This window comes from Gorilla gorilla, chromosome 9 (genome assembly GCF_029281585.2).
Source record: "Gorilla gorilla gorilla isolate KB3781 chromosome 9, NHGRI_mGorGor1-v2.1_pri, whole genome shotgun sequence".
NCBI classification, from domain to species: Eukaryota; Metazoa; Chordata; class Mammalia; order Primates; family Hominidae; genus Gorilla; species Gorilla gorilla.
Window position 1 is genome coordinate 14198989 of NC_073233.2, and position 24115 is coordinate 14223103.

Here is a 24115-nt window from a genome sequence, read left to right on the forward strand (position 1 = left end):
ATATCTTTTGAGAGGAATTTATTTTCAATCTTCCTCTTCCAAGTTCAAACCAACCTACCGAATTGCCTTTTCCATTTTTCCATCATGGATGGGTCTTTTGCTCCATTTTTTTACCTCATAGGTAGTTGAGAAGATATAAACCCTCTTTCTATTATTCTAATATTACCTTAAGACAAAGGGTGATCAAGTTAACATAATTCTGAGAAAGATTTTATATATATATAAAATCTGTTTATATATATAAAATCTGTTTATATATATAAAATCTGTTTATATATATAAAATCTGTTTATATATATATAATCTGTTTATATATGTAAAATCTGTATATATATATATACATATATATATATATATGTATATATATATAATCTATTCCACAATCATTCTTTCTGATAAGGAATGGAAAAGAAGTTATTTGCCAGATCAATTGCCCCATACCACGTATTTGAGGCTGTAATAATCTCTAAGCAAAGATACCACACATGAAGCACAGCAGCTGCATTTGGGGTTAATGCTTTGTTGAATTTGTAGGATCTGTCCGGTTTTTGTAGGAACTACACTGGTGAATTAAACAAAACCTTTAAGAACCTAATGATACCACTACCCTAGTATCATTAGGTTCTTAAAGATGGCACTGATATCTGCCATTTCCCTTTGAGATTAGATTTTTATTTTTTAGTAATTTGGCCAGGAAATGGGCAGTTTCAGAGGCTCCCACTCAGGCTTCACTACTATGATGGCTCTTAAAGCTAATAAATCAATGTGGATATTCTGCCCATTACTACTATTCTACCATTTTGTTCATTCCATATACCTTTTGAGAACAAAGAAATGGCACTGGATGGGTCCATGCATTCATGGACATACATAGGCCCTGGATCCCATTTATTATCTGGCCCTCCTATACCCTAAAAGTGGCCACGATGAAGTTTTAGGTCATAGATGTCAATGTCAATTCAAATTTCGCATGTTATAAGCCTTGATAAATTTGGATATTTCTGTTTCCCCAGGATTTAGTTACTCCAGTAATGACCATAGTTCTCTTTGAGGAAAGGCTATATATATATAACTCCACTGGTCAAAGGCAAAAATATATATATAACTGCACTTTCAGGGTCCTTGATCATAGGTCCTGGCCTCTTCTTCAGTCAGAGGGCTCTGAGTCTGAAAACTGGTTCAGGTGTGGAAACTGGGCAAGAGATCACCTGTTTTTGTTTGAGCAGCTATAATCACCCCCCTCTAATCTCTATCCTTGATTTCTTTTAATTGTGTAGATTGAGCATGTTGTTGTTGTCTACCCATTTGTCTTATCTCAGAAACATCATTTACTTTTATTCTGATGCCATATCATCTCCATTTCTATCAAAGGTTCACTTCTGTAATGACATCATTACAATCAGCCCTATCCTACAGAGGATAGCCACCACTGAGCTTCTCAGTGACATTGGTGTCCTTCTCACCAGCATATTCCTTTTGTTTGGTAAACAGAATGTCCTCTGGGACCTTATATGGAGCCTAGTTATCTGGTGGACTTTTCATTTTCACGTATTTATTCTAGCAAGTGCTCTTCTCTAAGCTTTTCTATCCCTCCTTCTACTGTCTTCCACAGCAGTTCTGACATTTCTACTTAGTGTGAGTCACCAATTTCTGCAAGTTTCTAAAAGCCATCCTAGCAGCTTCTTTGCATCATATGCTGTGATCTTTACCAAGATATTAAATCCTAGAGTAAGGGAGAGGGCTCCAACACTGATAAATTATCTCTTATCCAATTTGATGTCTGACCCTTTGATTCAGCATGTACTCTTTCAGCTCCTGATTCTACATGTTGACTAGGTCCTACAGCTCCCATAGCAGACTCAGCCTTTTCCCTGTTAGGTTATGTTATGATTTACCCTTAGTTATAATCAAGTGGTTAAGAAAAGGTAGGGACAGAGTTTAAGGAGAACATATGTTGTTTTGCAAGATAGCGTCCTCTATTTTATCTTTACCTACGGGTGGAACACAAACATTTAACGGGGAAGAATCCAGAGGGTTTAGAAGAATCTAGTGATTCAAGATTTTTAAATGCATCAACACAGATACCCCTATTCCATGACTCAGTGTCTCATTCTTTCCTAATTAAGATCTTGAACTTAGTAGTCAAGCTGCAGTGGCTTAAAATTCTAACGTAAGATCTACTTCTCTCATAATCAAGTCTTTTTTTTTTTTTTTTTTTTGAGACGGAGTCTCGCTCTGTCGCCCAGGCTGGAGTGCAGTGGCGCGATCTCGGCTCACTGCAAGCTCCGCCTCCTGGGTTCACGCCATTCTCCTGCCTCAGCCTCCCGAGTAGCTGGGACTACAGGCACCCGCCATCACGCCCGGCTAATTTTTTGTATTTTTAGTCGAGACGGGGTTTCACAGTGTTAACCAGGATGGTCTCCATCTCCTGACCTCGTGATCCACCCGCCTCGGCCTCCCAAAGTGCTGGGATTACAGGCGTGAGCCAATAATCAAGTCTTAAGCCTGATTCCTAGCCTTTTACCTCACAGGCTACAGGAGATGCTAGTCTCCAAATGCTATAAGGAGGGACTATAGCTCTCAAATTTAACTTTTAGTTGGTAATTAATCAACAGCCTTTCAAAGTCTTTCTCAAAACCCTCTACTCTCTCCACAACAGACATCCAATTCCATTGCCCTTATAATTACTATTTCCCTTTTATGTCTCAAATACTTAATACATTTAATCCGCCAGTGCATTCTTTCCTACTAGTATGCCATCCCTATTTACCATCTGATAAAGTGTTAATAATTATAGCACTAAGGGCTGCTCAAACTCCACTAACCACCAGTGATGGAGTCCTAATTTCCAGCCAGCTGGTGGGTGATCCAGCTCCAAACTCCAATTTTATATTATATTTTTTACCACCTGTTATGAGCTGAATGTGTCCCTTCAAAAAATCACACGTTGAAGCTCTAACCCCCAATGTGATGGAATTTGAAAGTGAGGCCTTTGGGAAGTAATTTTGTTTCTATTAGAACATGATGGTGGGATCCTGGTGATTTGATTATATTAGCACCCTTATAAGAAGGAAACTGATCTCTCTCTCTCTCTCTCTATCTCTCTCTCTCTCTCTCTCTCTCAAGCTTGCACCAAAGAAAAGCCCTAGGAGGACATAGAAAGAAGGTGACTGCCTACAAGCCAGGAAGTGAGCCTTCCTGAGACACCAAATCTGCCAGTATCTTGACTTTGGACTTCACAGTCTCCAGAACTGTGAATTGTGAATAATAACAGATTAATAGGTTAATCTATCCAGTCTACGGTATTTTGTTATAGCTGAGAAGCAGTCTGAGATAGAGATTTATATATAAGAAATTTATTAGGAAGTGTTCTCAGCATTCACTCCTGTAAACACTGCAGCAGAATTAGGTAGAGAGAGAAGCTGGCCTACAGTGCAATCACAGCAACAGCTTCAGCAGATCTCACAGGGAACACAGTCACTGGGATGGCCCTGCAAGTGGTTTCCAACTTAAGCAATGTGTTTGGGCCTTTATGCCAGTGCATCGACTAGCCTCAAATTGGAGCAAGGGTGAATGACCTACTTCACCCAAAGACAATCGCCAGAAGAGCAATGGGGAAAATGGTTCAATCCCAGAATGCTGTGGACAGCATACCAGAGCATCCATCTTAGATGTAAAATGGTACCTCATTTCTCTGGTTCTTCCCAAGTTAATGTAGCTTTTCATACGCTTATTGACCACTTTGTGGGTTGAATATCGAGGTTACACATTGCCTCATGAAATGATTAGCAAACTTTGTCTCTTTCTGTATTATTGTAACTAATTGTTAAAAGAGAAACACTAACTGTGCCTCAAAATTTTAGTAAAATCAGCTGGTTAACAGTGTGGGGTTTTCTCGCGGGGAGGGTGCTGACATAGTTTTGTGGGGGTTAATGAAACGGTTCTGATTCTAGGATTCTGAGCCACTCACTGCTCCAGCTGTAACAGATGCCTCTGTTGCTCACTGCTTTGCACCAGCAGGAACAGAAAGAATGTCTGTATCCCGTCACTGCTTCTATTAGAGCACAAACCACTGCACCAACCACATTTTAGGCACTCCGTCCTGTTTCCCAAGGCTACCACCTTGCAGAAATCCTCTTACAGATACATTTTGGCTAAAGTTTCTTCTCAGGAAATTTTCTCCTGCTTTCATTTTTCAGGGATTCTTTTATAATTTTTGGTTCTCCAGTGGTGCTTTGGCATTTGGAAAAACAGTAGAGAAAGGGGTAAATAGATTTTGAGAACCAAACAAACAGGTCCTGACCAAATTACATTATGGAGCAACAAAGAAAAATAGAAATTGCGGCCTTGCTTTATTTTCTATAGTTTTACTATGTAAATGTTTATTGCTGAATGCCCTAGCTTTGCCTGCTTTTAAACTTTATGTAGCTAGAATCATACATTTTTTTTGCTTTTGACTTATTTAACATTGTGAGATTCATCCACTTTGTGCATATAGTTATAGTTTATTCACTTTCACTGTTATATAGTAGTCCATTGCATAACATTATGTATTTTTCTATTGTACTGATTATGTACATTTAGATTGTAGAGGTACCTTTAAATATCCTCCACTAAAACGGAAGATTTAAGATGATAGATTTGTCTGTGTCTCCTTACAGTTTTGCTAGTTTTTGCTTTATATATTTCAGAGCCATGTTATTGGATGTATAGAAAGATAAATTGTATCTTCTTGCTGGGTTAACCCTTTTATGGTCACAAATGATTGCTTTTTTGTCTGATAAACATTGTCAGAGCAGTTTTTTTTCAATGGAATTACACAATTTTGTTTTACATTTATGTACAATTTATGTACAATTTTTTTACATTCAGGGGTTACGTGTACAAATTTGTAAATGGATATATTGAGTGATGCTGAAGTTTGAGCTTCTATTGAACCTATCACTCAAATAGTGAAGATGGTAAACAATAGGTAGATTTCAACCCTTGTCCCCCTCCCTCCTTCCATTTGGAGTCCCCAGTGTCTGTTATTTCTGTCTATGTGCATGTGTACCCAATATTTAGCTCCTATTATACATGAATATGTGTTATTTGGTTTTCTGTTTCTTCATTAATTCACCTAGGATAATGGCCTCCATCTCCATCCTTGTTGCTGCAAAGAACATGATTTCATTCTTTTATGGCTGCATAGTATTCCATGGTGTATACATACCACATTTTCTTTATCCAATCCACTGTTGATGGGCACATAGGGATTGATTCCATGTCTTTGCTATTGTGAATAGTGCTGCAACAAACATTAGACCGCATGTATCTTTTTGGTAGAATGATTTATTTTCCCTTGAGTGTGTACCCACTAACGGGATTGCTGGGTAAATTGCTATCTTTAGTTCTTTGAGAAGTCTCCAAACTGGTTTCCACTGGAGCTGAATTAATTAATTTACATTCCCACCAATAGTGTATAAGCATTCCTTTCTCTCTGCGACCTTGCTAACATTTGCTAAATATATATATGTATTTATAATAGCCATTTTGACTAGTTTGAGATAATATCTCATTATGGTTTTGATTTGTGTTTCTCTAATGAATAGTGATGTTGAGCATTTTTTCATGTTTTCTGACAATTTATGTCTTCTTTTGAGAACGGTCTGTTCATGTCCTTTTCCAACTTTCTAATGGAGTTATTTGCTTTTTGCTTCATGATTTTTTAAAATTCCTTATAGACTCTGGATATTAGTCCTTTATCAGATACATAGCTCACAAATATTTCTCCCATTCTGTAGGTTGTCTATTTACCTTGTTGATAGTTTATTTGGCTGTGCAGAAGCTCTTTTGTTTAATTAGGTCCCAGTTGTCAATTTTGGGGTGTGCTGCATTTGCTTTTGAGGTCTTAGTCATAAATTCTTCACCTAGGCCAAAAGCCAGAAGAATATTTTGTAGGTTTTCTTGTAGGATTGTTATAGTTTGAGGTCTTACACTTAAGTCTTTACTCCACCTTAAGTTAATTTTTGTATGTGGTAAGAGGGTAGGGATTGAGGTTGATTCTTCTGCATATTGTTACCCAGTTTTCCCAGCACCATTGATTAAATAGTCTGTCCTTTCCCCATTGTTCTTTATTTCTGAGTTCTCTGTTTTGTTCCATTGGTCAATGTGTCTATTTTTGTACCAGTACCATGGGTTTTGGTTACTGTAGCCTTATAGTATGAGATACCATCTCACATCAGTGAGAATGGCTACTATTAAAAAGTTTTTAAAATATCAAATGCTGGTTAGGCTATAGAGAAAAGGTAATACTTATACACTGTTGATAGGAATGTAAATTAGTTCAGCCCCTGTGGAAAGCAGTTTGGAAATTTCTCAAAGAACTTAGAACTATCATTTTACCCAGCAATCCCATTACTGGATATATATATATACCCAAAGGAAAATAAACCATTCTACCAAAAATACACATGTACTCATAAGTTCATCACTGCACTATTCACAAAAGCAAAGACATAGAACCAACTCAGCAAAGACACAGAACCAACTGGATAAAGAAAATATAGTACATATACACCATGGACTGTTATGCAGCCATTAAAAAAATAAAATCACATTAATTTGAGATGGATTAAAGACTTAAATGTTAGACCTAAAACCATAAAAACCCTAGAAGAAAACCTAGCCAATACCATTCAGGACATAGGCATGGGCAAGGACTTCATGACTAAAACACCAAAAGTAATGGCAACAAAAGCCAAAATAGACAAATGAGATCTAATTAAACTAAAGAGCTTCTACACAGAAAAAGAAACTACCATCAGAGTGAACAAGCAACCTACAGAATTGGAGAAAATTTTTGCAATCTACCCATCTGACTAATATCCAGACTCTACAAAGAACTTAAACAAATTTACAAGAAAAAAACAACCCCATCAAAAAGTGGGCAAAGGATATGAACAGACACTTCTCAAAAGAAGACATTAATGCAGCCAACGGACACATGAAAAAATGCTCATCATCACTGGTCATCAGAGAAACGAAAATCAAAACCACAATGAGATACCATCTCACACCAGTTAGAATAGTAATCGTTAAAAAGTCAGGAAATAACAGGTGATGGAGAGGATGTGGGGAAATAGCGCTTTTACACTGTTGGTGGGAGTGTAAATTAGTTCAACCATTGTGGAAGACAGTGTGGCAATTCCTCAAGGATCTAGAACTGGAAATACCATTTGACCCAGCGATCCCATTACTGGGTATATATCAAAAGGATTAAAAATCATGCTACTATAAAGACACATATGTTTATTGCAGCACTATTCACAATAGCAAAGACTTGGAACCAATCCAAATGTCCATCAGTGATAGACTGGATTAAGAAAATGCAGCACATATACACCATGGAATACTATGCAGCCATAAAAAAGGATGAGTTCATGTCCTTTGTAGGGACACGGATGAAGCTGGAAACCATCATTCTGAGCAAACTATCACAAGGACAGAAAACCAAACACTACATGTTCTCACTCATAGGTGGGAATTGAACAATGAGAACACTTGGACACAGGGCAGGGAACATCACGCACTGGGGCCTGTTGTAGGGTGGGGGGCTGGGGGAGGGATAGCATTAAGAGAAATACCTAATGTAAATGACAAGTTGATGGGTATAGCAAACCAACATGGCACATGTATACCTATGTAACAAACCTGCACATTGTGCACATGTACCCTAGAACTTAAAGTATAATAATAAAAAAGACACCAACGCCCCAAAGAGATTAATATTACTTTAAGAATAAAAAATAAATAAATAAAATAAAATCACATCGTTTGCAGCAACATGGGTGCAGCTGGAGGCCATTATCCTAAGCAAATTAACACAGGAACAGAAAACCAAATATCACATGCTCTCACTTATAAGTGGTAGCTAAGCATTGAGTACACATGGACATCAAGATGGGAGCAATAGACACTGAGGACTACTAAGGAGGAGGAGAGAGAGTGAAGAAAGAGCTGAAAAACTACCTATTCCTTACTATACTCACTACTTGGGTGATGGGATCATGTGTACCCCAAACCTCAAAATCAAACAATATAGCCATGTAGCAAACCTGCACATGTCCCCCATGAATCTAAATAAAAGTTGACAGAAGCTCTCTGGGGCCTTTTTCATAAGAGCACTAACATATTCATCAAGGCTCCACCTTCATGATATAATCACCTCCCAAGGAACCCACATGTTAATACCATCATATTGGCAATTAGATTTTTTGACATACAAATTTTGGGGGGATGCATACATTCCATCCACAGCAGCTAGCTAGAACATAATGTACATGGTTCTAATTGCTTATTTAGTTGGTTGACTAAAACCTACACTGAACAGTTGCCTGAGTAAAGTGAAGGCCAGAACAAATTCCTTGGTGTTATCAAAAGAGACAATTGAAAGTTTGGGAAGATATGGTATGTTGAGCTGGTTTTAACATGTGCATTCCATGTATGTAGCCCAAGTATGCATCTTCCAAGAAGATCTCAGGAGCATCTTCTACTCCATGACATTGAACTCACTGGTAAAGAAGCAAAACTATTATTAAGAAGTACTGAAATCACTATTTTAGGTAGCTCTGAGATGTAAGAGATGAATAGCAAATCTAAATGGGATCAATTTCAATAATGATATCAAAACCCTAAAGTGACAGAGGTCATATGTGTGCTAAAAGTATAACACCAAGGTCAATAGGGCAATCATAACAGTATCCAAAAATGTCTGACCTATAGGGAACTTTAGAGGTGGCTAATTAAATATAATGTCCTTAAAATCATTGCTGGACAACCCAGTAAGGTGCTACTTGATATGTATGATTCAATACATTCTAGGGACAGAGAGCAAGAAAGGAAACTGATTTGAAATATCATGAAATGTAGTGAAAGCTCCTCACACAATTCTCAGACCTGAATCAATTCACAGATCTAGAGTATCTTAAAGAAATATTTTGTAAATTGAGAAAAAACCTTGCAGTAACATCACATACATATTCGGATACACATATATACTCTCATTCTTCATCCATTCCAAATGATTTTGAGGCTATTTAAAGGTAATTATTAATGAGAAAGGGAAATACCCAGACTTTCAGGAGTTATTACACATGACTTTGAGCTGCACTAATTTTTGGAGGTCCAGAAGTCCACTGTTGTCCAGTCTGCCAATCACAGAGGAAGCTTATAAGAATCAGGATGTAAGTGGAATTTTGACCTAATTTCACCTTATTGTGAGCCCAATATCAACCAGATTTAGAATTGGAATAGATTTGGTCAACTGCCAAAATTACCCCAATATTGGCTCCTGGATCCAGGGAATAGAGCTATTACATTGGAAGGTTCAAGTGGAGGCCTCTGGATCTACTCATCCCAGCCAATATGGCAAATCAAAGGAATATTGATTTCTTCAGGAAAATGAGGTAAATAATTTGATTTTTATTATCATTATTATTCAGTCCTACTATCACGCTGGCTCTGATCTGAAGCCAGGGCTGACTTATTGCAATCATAAGCAAATGTATTTTACATCTCATTAGTACAATTACATACCTTTGATCTGAAAGTTGTTTACCTGAAATTAGACTTCAGGTTTGGATTAGCTGGCTCACAGTTCAACGACTCTTCAGGGAACAGGGCAACTTTTGCTCATAGTAAATTTTAGAGACCCCATGGAGTATAAAGATTAGTCCAGGGATTCACATCTCCTGTGTTTGGAACTGAAGATGAGGTGCATAATTGAAGACAAAGCCCCAGAGGACTCATAGGTGAGACAACATCTCTGCCAACCCCTGCTTCCCTAGCATCTCAAGCTGATACATCTGTAAATCATAGCACATCCCCAGATAATGGGGCATTAGAGCAACAGGGGATGTCATTAATTCTCATTCATATATATGTGTGTGTGTGTGTGTGTGTGTGTGTGTGTGTGTGTATGTATATTCAAATAGCAATTACAAATACTAAGAAATACACCATTTCCCCCTTTGGGGCCTGAAACTACCTGAGTCTCTGAAATTGAATAAACCTGGCATTTTTAAATAAAATTTCTAAAATCTCTACTAACTACTTTGTGGATGACTGGTGAGTACTCTCTGAATCTATAGTTTGCTCCACCCCTGACAGCGACCATCTGGTCAGGTTTCATTCAGAAACCAATAACAGGCTTGAAAATAACCTCTTAGATCAATCTGTGCAAATGCGTGCATGTTCACCAAGTGAGTTCTGAAAGATTCTATCAATGGTGGGGATCCAGGTTTCAAGCAAACAGAATCTGACATAAACAGTAAAACTAATAAGAGTAAGAACGAGACTAAAGAAGGCATTTTTAACCTTGCATTAAAAATTGCCTTTGTAGAAATAACTCCTGGCCAAAAAGATATCAAAATCTTTTACCATGTTGTTTTATAGTAAAACGCTAAAGAAAATTATCTTCATCTTCATGTCTTGTTTTATCAGATTGCTTTTCTTAAGTTCAATAATAATTAAGGAGATGCGTATTTCCATTTTTTCCAAGTTACATACAAATTGTGTTTTAAGGGTGTACACTTGCAAATTAAATACTTGGAGGAAGAGCATTCAAAGATTAATAATATGCAATTTAAAAAGCAAAACAATAGAAAATGTGAAAAGAAAGAATTTTAAATGTCAAATTAGGCATAAAGTAAGTACATAGACTAAAGGAAATAGGTCTTCTTATTCAACTGCATGCACTTGTGAATAAGTTTAAATAATTCTGAAAATAGAATGGCTAGAAATAATTATAGACACCCTAGTTGGTAACAATAGCTTTGAAGCATGAATTAGTTGATTAATGCTGTAGTTCTAGGTATTCAGTTGGTCAATAAAGGACATTTTCACTTAATGTCATATCTAAAAGAGCAGGAAAGAAAAGGATATGAGGGTGTAGTGTAGCAATGAATGTTCTGTCAGCTCTTTGGACATCTGTCTGTGTGGGAGGATGACACACCTAGAATACCAGTCAAATAACAGCATCTTATAATCTTATCACACATTTGTCTTATCTTCCTGCTGTAAATCATATGAAGTCCATGGTGCCCCATGCCAGTGGCATATTAACATATCCTTAAATAAAAATATCAAGCCATGATGTATTATCAGAATTCCTTCCGTTGAATACTTTTCTAGATTACCCTTTTACTTGGATATTTTCATTCCCAGGTAACAAACCTGCACAGGTCCCCCCTAAATCTAAAGGTTGAAAAAAAATAAATTGATATATAAAAAATGAAATTAAGCAAAATACACATATATAAAAAGAAATTAATGGCTAAAATCAGGCTCAGATGTAAGATGGAATATTATCAGAATGCAGGCCTACAGTGGTATAAATCAAGGAAGGGATAAGAGAAAAAGATTTTTAAATGGCTTGGGGTGAGAGTCACAGGAGCAAATGTCAATTTTTTAAAAACCATGTTCAATGTGCTTTGTAGACATGAATGAAGTAATACAACTTTGGAGTTATGTTTGCAGAACTAACACGAAAATGTGCTGAGAGAAAGCTATTTACATCTAATCTCAATCCTACTGATTATTCATTGTCTTCCTCAATGCCTGTGAATATTTCATTTTTTTCCCAGAAGAAAATAAATTCAAGGAACAAAATGACTGCAGAGATTCAGTATACCAGACCAAAATGCCTCCATGTGTTCCCCAAAAATCAAGAGCATCAAAGGTCTCTCTCCATATCTTTCTTAATATTGAATGTCCTCATCCTCGTATGGAAGTAGGAGCCAATCCTGACACCCCAATTTGGTTGGAATTTCTCTTGCCCCATGCACATTTCAGTGCGTATGGGCTGCTGCCATTCCCACAGTATACTGCACAGTCTCATTTTACAGAGAGCAACCAATGTCATGATGGGCACCTTTATCCAGATTTATTTCTTACATGCCCCACTCACCAAGGATCACCATTTCCTAGCCAGAGAATCCTATAGGCAATCCAGGTCCATCAGGCACTCTGTGAGCTACATAGTCACAGTGACTGTGGAAGTTCAAAGGGAGCTGCTGGCCCAGCCTCACTTGAGTTCAAGGACACACACAATGGCAGTCTCTCTGCTTCTGCGTGCTGACTGGACTATCGTCTGTCTCTAGTCTTACACAGCCCCTCAGACTCTAACTCTTACCTGTTAGGGTTTTGCTCAAAAGATTGCCAGATTTTTTTTTAACTGGTGTTGCCTTAAAGATCACCAGTGCTATGAGGACCATCTTCATCCTTCAGGTACCCATCCTGGCTTTAGTCCCAAGGATTCTCCCCTCTGAAGCTTTTTGCAGCCACATCTTCCACCTCTCAATCCTGAGTCTATCCAACCTTATTCTCTGAGATTACAAAACAAACTGGCTCAAGTCTTGTCCTAAATTGTACCAGGTAACCACAGCCATAATCATGCTGAACCCCCTTCATACACTTCAAGGCATTCTGAGGGAAGGAATTTCCCACAGACAGTCCCAATAAAAAGACTATTGAATGTGCATCAAAGGGAAGCACATTAAAGCCTCTGCTGTTAATTAAGCTGAAACTGAAGCCCAGTCTGTTTGGTGTCATCTGGTCTTGGAAACTGAGATAATACGTTTGAATTTCAAAAATATCAAATGTAAAAAACCAAAATGTTCTGTATAAAACAAAAGAAACAGTCCGTATTTTAAAACTTTGCTGAGTGGTTGTTTGTCTGTTTTTTTCTCAAATAAAAATTTTCTTCATGCCATTTCTTTTTTCTCTTACATACTCTATGGGGCATGTGGGTGGGGAATACAGAAGACATTCATTTCTCACATCACACAACACCTGTTTATTTTGAGCTTATGCAGTAAAAATTCTGAGTTAGTCTCACCCATGGACTTTCCTCTCTGAAGGAAAACAACACAAGTTAATTTTACTATTAAAAAAATTTAAAAGTATTATGTGAATCATTTTCTGGAAAAATATTTTTCTGTTATAGCACATGTTATTGAATAAATCCTGTAGGTCGATATGTTTGTGTCATTCAAATAAATCTGATGGATGCAAACAATTGGGCATTCGAATTGTGATAGTCATAATGCAATCACAGCCCAGAGTGTCTTTTCTCAGGTGGTAAAGAGCAGAGACTTTCCTGGGCCAGACAACCAAGCCAGACACATGGCTCACAAATACAAAGAAAGTAAATGTGGGAATGAAAAAGCCTTCCTTTACCCTGAAGCTTGAAATTTCCCACTCCAGGATAGTATCAGCACCTCTTCCAACTGATTTAAATTAAATACAAAGAAAGTAAATGCAGGAGTGAAAAAGCCTTCCTTTACTCTGAAGGTTGAAATTTCCCACTCCTGGATAGTACCAGCACTTCTTCTAGCCCTGCTTAAATTTTGGTAAGAGTAAGACAGAATTATAGGTGGACATTCCTCGGAGCTTAACCGACTCTATACTGTATTAATAGGGAAACATTTCACCAAGGGAAATCTAAGCCTCAAACCAAATGTGGCAGCACATCAGCTACTCCAGTGTACACAGGATAATTCAGAGCCCCCACCCACCCACGGTGCTATGAAAGAAGCATCAACCCCACATGAGTTCCTGGCTGTGGTAGAACAAAGTATCAGTTGTTTTGAGTTATGTCCCTAGCACTTACTGGTCATTACCTTCAAGAAAGAATGTTACCAAGATTCTTACAATCTAGAGAATGCTCTTTCTCAAAGTGTATCCCCAGTTGAATGCATGAATCATATGTGTACCTTCCTTTAACATGAGTCCTTCCCCAAAACTAGAATTAAATCTCATGACCAAGCTGATCCTTAAAAACACCTTCCTCCTCTTTAGAATCTCGCTGATGACTAACACCCCTGGACTTAGAATTTCTCTTTCTCAGATTTGTGAGCAATAGGGTGGCATAGTGTAAATGCTGGTTCAGAAGTGCCGAAGTCAGTCTTCCCTTAGCTCTGTGAGACACACGGTGTCAGTTGCTCCCTTCATCTCCTCCCTTCTGGGCATTCACCCAGACAAAATCCGCAATGTCATCTGCTTTCTGCAAACCCAGTCTTTAGAAGGCCTGGCTGGATTTTACCCCAGATATTCAGTTCCTAGAATGGGCTCATCATGCAATGAGAATTCCACAGAAAAACCAATTCTTGCTAAAAAGTACATTACCATTTGTACTGGGACTAGACAGTGAAATGATAGTGATGAAATGTGACATAAATGGCAGTAGTTCAGCTGGCTCTCTGACTCTGTCCCTAACTCCGGCCCCTTTGGTCACTACCCAAGATAGGCACAGTCCTAGGGACTGGAAACAAACGTCCTATGGCTTATTGTTAAGGTAACCTGGTGATGAGCAACTACAGCATTTGCAAAATCATGGAGTTCTTCCATTCGCAAATCAAACTTACATTGCACTCTCCACCAGATATAGCCTAGATATTCTCCCCCCTCACCAGAATGAAAAGTCACAGATTTACCTTCTACAAGTTACTTAAACTGACAAAGTTAACTAAGAAAGACCACTAAAACCAAACCTCCAGGTATGACCCAATATTGTACTTTTTTTCCAGTTTCCTCCTCTTTGGTGTGAATTAATGAACTTCAGGAATGCTGAGGGAGAGAAAATGCACTTTCTAATTTGAGAATGCTCTTGACTTCAGCTCTGCCTTGACTTAAATGCTAAGGTTACGGACAGTGTCGTTGTACTTTAAGGGCTGTACAATCAGGTTCTAATCTTTTTTTCCCCAGTGGCCATGAGAAAAAGGCCAGCCGCATTGAGAAACTGACCCTAGCCACACCAGGAGGCATGGATTGCCCCAGTTTCAATCCAGAGAGAAATGGAGAAGGGAGAAAGGGGAGGAGGTCTACAGGACCATTAGAACATTCAGTCTCTGACTCCTTAATTTGATTTGATGGGAAATACACAACAGTAGGAGAAATGAACTCTACTTTTCTCTTACAATATATTTTGGGATAAATATGCTAACCAAGATCATCTTTCCTTTGCAAGCAAAAATGTCCTATATGTGCATCCTAGTCATACAATCTTTGCATAATCTTACCTAGCCTCCCATAAAACATTTACAGCCACAACTTCAAGGCCACCCACTGTAGATGTCATGGAAAAGGGAGGATGGCTGTCTCCTAGCATCACACCCAAGGTTCTGAACATGGGAGTCATCCTGAGAACAGGCACCAAAGCATCATGGCCTGAGTCATCTTTAGTCACGGGGATGATTTAGGGATTTTAATTCCCAAGGGTGATTTAAATCAAATGTAAAGTATCTCAGAGAAACCTGTATAAACTGTTCCCTAGGTACCCATGAAGTTCTGGAATCACAATAGATAACAGACTTATTACACTGTAACTTTATAAGTACAGTTTCTGTGGAGCACAAAAACCAAGCCCTCCAGTCAGATATGAAGAAGTCTGTTTGTCTGACTGGAAATGCACTAGATGGATGCTTCCAGAACACTGGGAATCCCGACTAACTGTCCGACAGGCGCTTGGTAAGTTGCATTTACTTCTAAGGCTGTCATGTCTAAAGCCACAAGGCAGCCAAGAGAAGGGTTTCAGTTCCAGGACTGTGAGGAGGACAGGGCTTTGGGACAGGTGTGCTTTGTTTCCACCAGAGGTGAAATGGGGAAATATTGGTTGGCTCTTACTTGGAAAGCTGGGATTTTTTTTTAACAGTGCATTATTCTATGAGGAAACTGCAGCAGGGACCTGAGAAACATAGGAAGCCTCTGAAATCACAGGCAAAATTTTATGTAAGTGAAGTCTTCCTAGGGATGGGTACTTAGCTTTCATCAGATTTTCAAAGTAGTTTATGTTCTTTCACTTTCTAAGATTTAAGAATATTTCTTAGGTTCTTCAACCAAGTTGTTTGAATTGTTTCCCCATAAAGAGTAAAGGTAAGGAAGAAAACAGCAATGAGTTGTCAAATGTTGAACAAACTGGTTAAACACAATAAATTGTAAATGTGCTGGAACAAATTAAGAGGAAGTGTTACTGAACTCATTCCAATATGCCTAAAATTTCCTCACAGGAGTCTAATCTTGCAAGAAAAAAATAGGGAAAACAAAATTATGAAAAAATAAACACTGACAAATCATAAATGGAGAGATAGTTTAGGCAGAGGGCTCTGGAATCAGCCTACCTGGTTTCAAATCCTGCCTCATCTATTTTGGGAATCTGACAAACTACTGAGCATTTCTATATCTTAGTTTCCTCCTTAAGAAAATAATGAAAATAATAGTTACGTACTAAATAATATATGTAAAACAGAATGAATCTTGGCATATTAAAAGTATTCAGATAACTACTCATTATTTGGATTCATTAAGTTTGAGAGTAATTAAATCTCAGCATTTTTTTAAAAGCAGACCACAAATTTTCGCTTAAGTAGAAAATTATAAGACAAATATTTATAATCAGAGATTTACTATTTTGTTTTTCCTGGAATTTATCATCAGGTCTAGTTACATTCTAAAAACTAATAGGCTTGATATTATTAGTAATCCTTAAACTTAAAAGTTATTTCAATTAGAAGTTTCTTGGAATGCAGAATAACATTTTAATAGGATAAAATGATACATAAATATTTAGCTAATGGAATAGAAATTTTTAAAAACCTCCAAATTAGAATGTGTTAACCATGTCTTAGAAACTTTAGAGGCAAATGTGAAATCACATCAGTAACAGCTAACAGAGTGAAAAAAAAATATCTTCTGCCAGGCAAGAGCTGTTAAAGCTAGAATCTCCACACTGGTTTTTAGACTCTTCCAGAATTACTAAACCTTTCCATGTCTCAGTTTGAAGTGGTAACTGTTCGAATGGACGTGGAAGACTTGATCACTTCTAGAAATGAACCCAAAAGAATTTAGATGGCACAGAATTCAAAACAAAAAAAAAATTACAAGCAAACATTTTAATGGGTAAGACTAAGTGCAGTGCCTGAAGAGGTTTGGTTTTGTGTTAGGCTATGGTTGAGAGAGATAAGACCACAACAAAACAGGTTACATCTACCATAAGCCAGCAGTGTCAGAAATGCTCATATTTCCAAGGTTCCTTACTACTTTTTAGACATCTTAGGGCACCTTTTCTTCCCTGCTGACTCCTTTCCCCACCCATTAAAGATATATTTTACCCTAAGGTCTGTCCCTGAGCCCTTGCTGTCACTATTCTCTCTCCCTGAATGATCTCATTGGTTCCCATCCTTCATTCCATCATCTGTATATCCATGGCTCCTGAACCAGGATCCTGGCTCTGACTGTGCAATGAACCTTTGTCCATCCTTCCAGCTGAATTCAACACTATTTTCTCCTACTCCACTCCTAGCCTAGACTTACTATGTTGAACGTATTTGAAGTAACAACACAGCAATGTTGTTAAATAAATATAGTGGGGAAATTTCCTTCCTCTTTTCTCTCAATTATGTCTTCTACTTTTGAATTCCTTGATATTAATTGTGGTAGAAGTGTGTGTGTGTATTTGTGTGTGTGTGTGTGTATGTTTAAATTGTGTCAGATCTCCCTAGGAAAGAGGTAAGGTAAAATTAAACTAAACGTTTAAGTCTTACATTACCATTATTCTGAGACTTGAAAACTCAGAGTCTCAGTCAACTGTCAAGTGACACAAACTCTGTCTTTGAGACACTTCTTGCGCCTATCTCCTTTCTTCGTTTCTGCCATGATTCCCTAGTTCAAACCCTGATCCTGTCTGACATGGAAAATGTCTCAGCCCGTGTCCTTGCTGATGGCTGTCTTCCTTCACACCATCCACATACACTGCCAGACCACCTCCATGAAAGCTGAATGCTGGTCAAGTCAATTCTACCGCTCAAGTGTTCAGTGGGTCCACGCTCACTACTGAACTAGTTATTGGATCCCCCTGACATCCACAGCTTTTCACATGTTTATCCACCATGAATCTCTTTCATAGGCATTTTCTTTCACCCAAAAGGAAGCCCACAGTCGCCAGTGCATGCTCTGGGCTGTTCTGGCTGAACCCCTTGCTCAATTGTTCTCTGTACCCAAGACTCTCCTTTAATCCACCCTTCACATTTTGAGGTGCTTTCCATCTTCCAATGGCCAGCTCAGTTCACTTTGAAGGCTGCCGACTCTCTGCAGGATACAGACTGAACTCCTTATAGAGGGATACCAGGCCCTCTGTTATCTAGCCCAGATATGCATTTCCAGCCATGTTTCTTATCACTAACTCACAAGCAGTACCACCTTTTGATCCAAACAAAAGGGACTCTGCCTTGGCCCCATTCTTCAGATCCATTCTGGGCTTCTTACTACTGCACCACATTCCATGGGGCAAGGCATCTATGATGCCAAATGGATGTGTCCTTCCAGTCCCTGGTATCCACCCCTTCTGGACCATCTTCCTAGTAACAGGACTGTAAGGTTCCTTGCTCAGAAGGCTCCCAACTTATTCCCAGAGTCCATAAGTGTCTCTACCAAATCATCCTTGCAAGGGTAAACCATGCTGCTCATGTTCTCACACCTAGGGCTTATGGGTGGCCAAGGGATGGCCACTTGCAGGAGTGTAAACAGAGCTTATACATTCTTGCTCGGATGTCTGTGCAAGTGCAGTCATGTGGGCTAGCAACCAGTCCTCCTCACCAACACTGCCTTCCAGTCTGGAATTCCAAGGATCCCAAGAATTCTTCCTTCCAGATATTATAAAGGATAGTTGTTAAGGAGGTAGGATAAAATGTGTTTTAGTAATTTGTTATCTTGATTTTTAACTTTTAAATATTTAGGCATATTGTATGTGAGCCTTCATTTATTATTCTTGCCCTGGGCCCTGCCAATGCCAAAGGCAGGTTTGCTCCTAGGAAGCCTGCTTTCTAACCACACCAAATATTTGTAGTTATTTAACACCTGGACTTCCTCAAACCTCAGTAACTTTGCACAGGCTATTGCCTCTGTCTAGAATGCCTGAGAATTTCCTTGTACTTCTGAAGCATCCTTCAAGAGGATAAAAGGTAAAAACTGCCACCACTGTTACTATATATTAACATTGCTCTGGAAGTACTAACCAATACAAGTAGAGAAGAAAAAGGAACAAGAATACGTTAGAGAAATGAGAAATGAAATTCACATCCTTTCATATTGTATGATTATGCAGTTAAGAAACCCAAGAGAATCAACCAGAAAACTATTTTTAAATGATAGGAAACTATTGTAAGGAAGAGAGTTATAAAATTAATTTATAGGCTGGGCGTGGTGGCTCACGCCTGTAATCCCAGCACTTTGGGAGGCCGAGGCGGGCGGATCACGAGGTCAGGAGATCGAGACCATCCTGGCTAACACGGTGAAACCCCGTCTCTACTAAAAATACAAAAAATTAGCCGGGCGAGGTGGCTGGCGCCTGTAGTCCCAGCTATGCGGGAGGCTGAGGCAGGAGAATGGCGTGAACCCGGGAGGCGGAGCTTGCAGTGAGCCGAGATGGCGCCACTGCACTCCGGCCTGGGAGACAGCGAGACTCCATCTCAAAAAAAAAAAAAAAAAAAAAAATTAATTTATAAAAATCAGTAGTTTTGCTATACACAAATAATACTTGAATAGACCACAAAAAACTCTTTTCAAGATTTAATTTGCAATAGTAACAAAAAGATAAAATATCTGTGACTAGAATTTAAAGAAATACATAGGATGTATATCTGTAAAGTTTCGACAAAACTCTAAAACTCTATTTAAGAAATTATTTAATCAATAAAATAAATACCATAGTTACAGAAAAGAAGATTCAGTTGTAAAAATGTCAATTTTCCCTTAAATTGACAAATCAATTTAATGCAATAACATTCCAAGTACAAACAGGATTTTTTTGGAACTTGATAAAATAATGTTAGAATGCATCTGGAAAATGTACATGTGAGAATGGCCAGAAAAATTGCTGCTAGATAGTAAAATGAATTATATAACTATTTAATTTAAATGTGTGGTCCTGGTTCTAGAAAAGACTACAAAAAAAATCATAAATTGACCCAAGTACTTCAGGATGTTTTAGTATTAGTATAGGATAAGTCTGGAGTTTTAAATCAATAAAACCAGCAGGAAAACAATTTCACAAATAAGTTGCATTAGAACATCTGGCTAGCTATTCGAAGAAATAAGTAAAAATACAGTCATGCAGTGCATAATGACATTTCAATCAACAACAGACAGCTTACAATGGTGGTCCCATAATATTATAATACTGTATTTTACTGTACCTTTTCTTTGTTTAGATATGATTAGATACACAAATACCATTGTGTTACAATTGCCTACAATATTCAGTACAGTAACATGCTGTACAGGTTTGTAGCCCAGGAGCAATAAGCTATGCCATACAGCCTAGGTGCATAGTAGGCTATACCATTTCGGTTTGTGTAAGTACACTCTATGATGTTTACACGATGACAGAATCACTGAACAATGCATTTCTCAGAGTGTATTCCTGGCTTTGTGTGATGCAATAACTGTAGTTGATTGCCTTATTCCTTATATCGAAATTAAATTTCCAGGAAAATCAAAGTTTGTAATATAAAATTGAAATGAAGTAAGTCTCTGGACTAAAACAGGAGTTAATTTTTTAAATAATTTTAAATCGAAGAAGTTTCATTTAACCATATTGCAAAGATCAGAATTCAAAAGGAAAAGGATAAATTTGAAATCAAACAATGCAAACCTCACTGCACAGCACACAAAGTAATTATCACACCAATGTTAAGGGACAACTGACAAACTGAAAAGTAATTTGCAATACATGCATCAGACAAAGAGCTGGTTTCCTTAATAAACGAAGACCTCCTAGAAATAAAATGTTCTAGAAAATCAATCAACCTAATAGAAAAATTCACAAAGGAAATGAACTGACAGTTTATAGGGAAAAAATATACATGCAAATAATTGTTTGAAAAATGCTAAACCCTACTCATAAAAACACACAAAACTGCAGGAGTTACCAATGTCCACTATCACAGTGGCAAAGGCTTAAAACTTAATAAAACTTTGGATAAAAGTATGGGAAAATCAGTGTTCTTGCACAATCTTGTTAGAAGCGAGTTTGACTTGGTGAAATTTACTTAGAGGTCAATTTGTCAATCACGATCAAAAAAAGTAAAGTGAATATATACATTTTGACCCAAACTTCACTTCTAGTGGTTTATCTTTTTCTCTTTTTTTCTTTTGAGATGGAGTCTCGCTGTGTCACCAGGCTGGAGTGCAGTGGCACCTTCTCAGCTCACTGCAACCTCTGTCTCCTGGGTTCAAGCGATTCTCAGGCTTGAGCCTCCCGAGTAGCTGGGATTACAGTGGGATTACAGGCACGGGTCACCGCACCCAGCTAATTTTTTTTTTTTTTTTTTTTTTTTTTAGTAGAGATGGGGTTTCACCATGTTGGCCAGGATGGTCTCGATCTCCTGACCTCGTGATCTGCCCACCTCAGCCTCTCAAAGTACTGGGATTACAGGCTTGAGCCACCGTGCCTGACCTAGTGGTTTATCTTTAATCCACATACATGCTTAGACATATGAGCGCAAGCTTTATTTGAGATAGAAAAAAAAACAAAATTGTAAACATTTAAATATCCATTAAGAGAGAATTTATTAATAAATTATGATACAGTTATGAAAATGTCATGGATTTCTATGAACTACTTTGGAAATACGTCTTTAACTTTTATTTTAAGTTCAGGGGTAACTGTGCAGGATGTGCAGGTTTGTTACATAGGTAAATGTGTGTCATAGGGGGTTGTAGTTCAGATTATTTCATCATCCAGGTATTAAGCTTAGTATTCATTAGTTACTTTTCCTGATCTTCTCCCTCCTCCCACCCTCCACCCTCCAATAAGCCCCAATGTGTGTTGTTCCCCTCTATGTATCCATGTGTTCTTATCATGGAAATATTTCTTAAGTGTAAGAAGAGAAAAGGTACAAAACTGTATGATTTCATTTATGTAGAAAAGTATGTGTGTGTGTGTGTTTTGTGTGTATTGATACTTGTTTATACCTAAGCATTTTTAGAAGAATACTAAAGGAACTGTTAACATTGGATACCATTAATTATATTGGAGGTAGAGGAGAGAAACTGTTTTTTCATTTATATCCCTTTCTCCTATTGATAATTTCACCAAGTGGATATATTACATTTATAATTTTAAATATCCAGCCTAAAATTTAGGACAATTCAGTGTTGCCTAAGACTGCTGATCCTCCACCCCCGCACACGGTTGAGTTAGGAGATTCCTCTCTTTCAGAGCATTACCCACAGTGAATTGTAACTAGTTACTTACATGTATGTTTCTCCTGCCAGCCTGTGCATTCATTGAAGGCAGGCATACGTTTTATTCATTTTTGTGTCACCTTCACTTAGCATAGCATCTGGCACACTGAAGAGGGGCAATATGTGTTTGATAAGTGAACGAGAATGAATGAATGAAGCTTTTCCATTTCCACCATCCACATTCAATCTCTCCCTCTTGTGAACTCCTACAGCACTCTGCAGCTCCAAAAATACTTGGCTCACTTCCCCTTAGGAATGTTTTACGAACCCTCCACTAGACTCCATAAGAACAAAGACAATGTCATTGTCATACCCATCTCCAGCCCAGCACCAAGCATGCTATCTGGCCCCACACAAAGCCCAGAAGTATCTGTTGAGTTGAACTGAAAACACCAACACTGTTAACATAAAAATAGGTTCCGTCCTAGGAAAATCGTTCTCCTGGTTCCAAAAAGAAATGAGTTCAGTCTTGCCAAGTCTGTTTTAGCAGAATAAAGTCCCATAGCTAATGACAGCCTTTGACTATTGGAAATGTAAAGCCACATTTTTTTTTCATATGGTAATGCAACAAAGAGGTAAGAAGCGTTTGTTTTTAAGTATCTAATCATTTCTTATTTTTTTGCAGCAGGGAGAGAACATGACAAAAGGCAATCGTACCACAGTGACCAAATTTGTCCTCATGGGATTCACAGACCGTCCTGAGCTGCAGCTCCCCCTCTTTGTGGTGTTCCTTGTCATTTATCTCATCACCCTGGTGGGAAACCTTGGCATGATCCTGCTGATCAGAGCAGACTCGCGGTTCCACACCCCCATGTACTACTTCCTCAGTCACCTGGCATTCATTGATCTGTGTTACTCATCTTCCATTGGGCCCAAGATGCTGCAAAATTTATTGGTGAAGAAAAAAACCATCTCTTTTTCAGGCTGTTTTGCTCAGCTGTACTTCTCCGGTGCTTTTGCCACTACAGAATGCTTCCTCTTGGCCACAATGGCCTATGACCGCTACATGGCCATCTGCAATCCCCTGATTTACACAGCTATTATGACGCAGCGGGTCTGCAGGGAGTTAGTGATAGGGGTCTATACCTATGGCTTCCTAAACTGTGATACAGACAGCTCTGACGTTTCAGCTTTCTTTCTGCAACTCCAACGTCATCCACCACTTCTACTGTGCTGACCCCCATCTCCTGACCCTCTCCTGCTCTGACACCCACAACAAAGAAAAGCAGCTCATGATCTTCTCTGCAGTAAATCTCACTGGGTCCCTCCTTACCATCTTCATCTCCTACATTTGCATCCTCTTTTCCATTATAAAAATCCAGTCTTCCGAGGGCAAGTGCAAAGCATTTTCCACCTGTGCCTCCCACCTCACTGTCGTCACCATCTTTTATGGAACACTGTTTTTCTTGTACCTGCAGCAACCAAAAGCGGGGAATTCATGGAAACAAAACAAAGTAGTCTCTGTGTTTTATAGTCTTATAATTCCCATGCTTAACCCTCTTATCTATGGCCTGAGAAACACAGAAGTAAAGGATGCCCTGAAAAAAATGCTAGAGGGCAAAGAGTTATAGTGAGTGAGTTAATGGAATGCAGCATATTGAAAGTTTGATATATTGACAAAACAATATCTCTAATTAGGTTTAGATTTAGCAGGCCAACTGCTGTCCAATCAGGAAGCAAACAGTAATCCAATTTGGGAATTTTAATGACCAAAATACTGGGTCACTTATTTAACATAGTAATGTTTAATCCAATTATCATGAACTATCAAAATTGACTTACAAGCTAGAATGTCAATAACTGTGTCCTTCATATGCTGAAGAAGAAATGGCTT

At 38.3% G+C, this 24115-nt stretch overlaps 1 pseudogene; it reads left to right on the forward strand.

The window, feature by feature from the left end:
- Positions 1 to 22918: 22918 nt before the first annotated feature.
- Positions 22919 to 23852, forward strand: LOC101146922 (olfactory receptor 5M5-like; annotated as a pseudogene).
- The last annotated feature ends 263 nt before the right edge of the window (positions 23853 to 24115 follow it).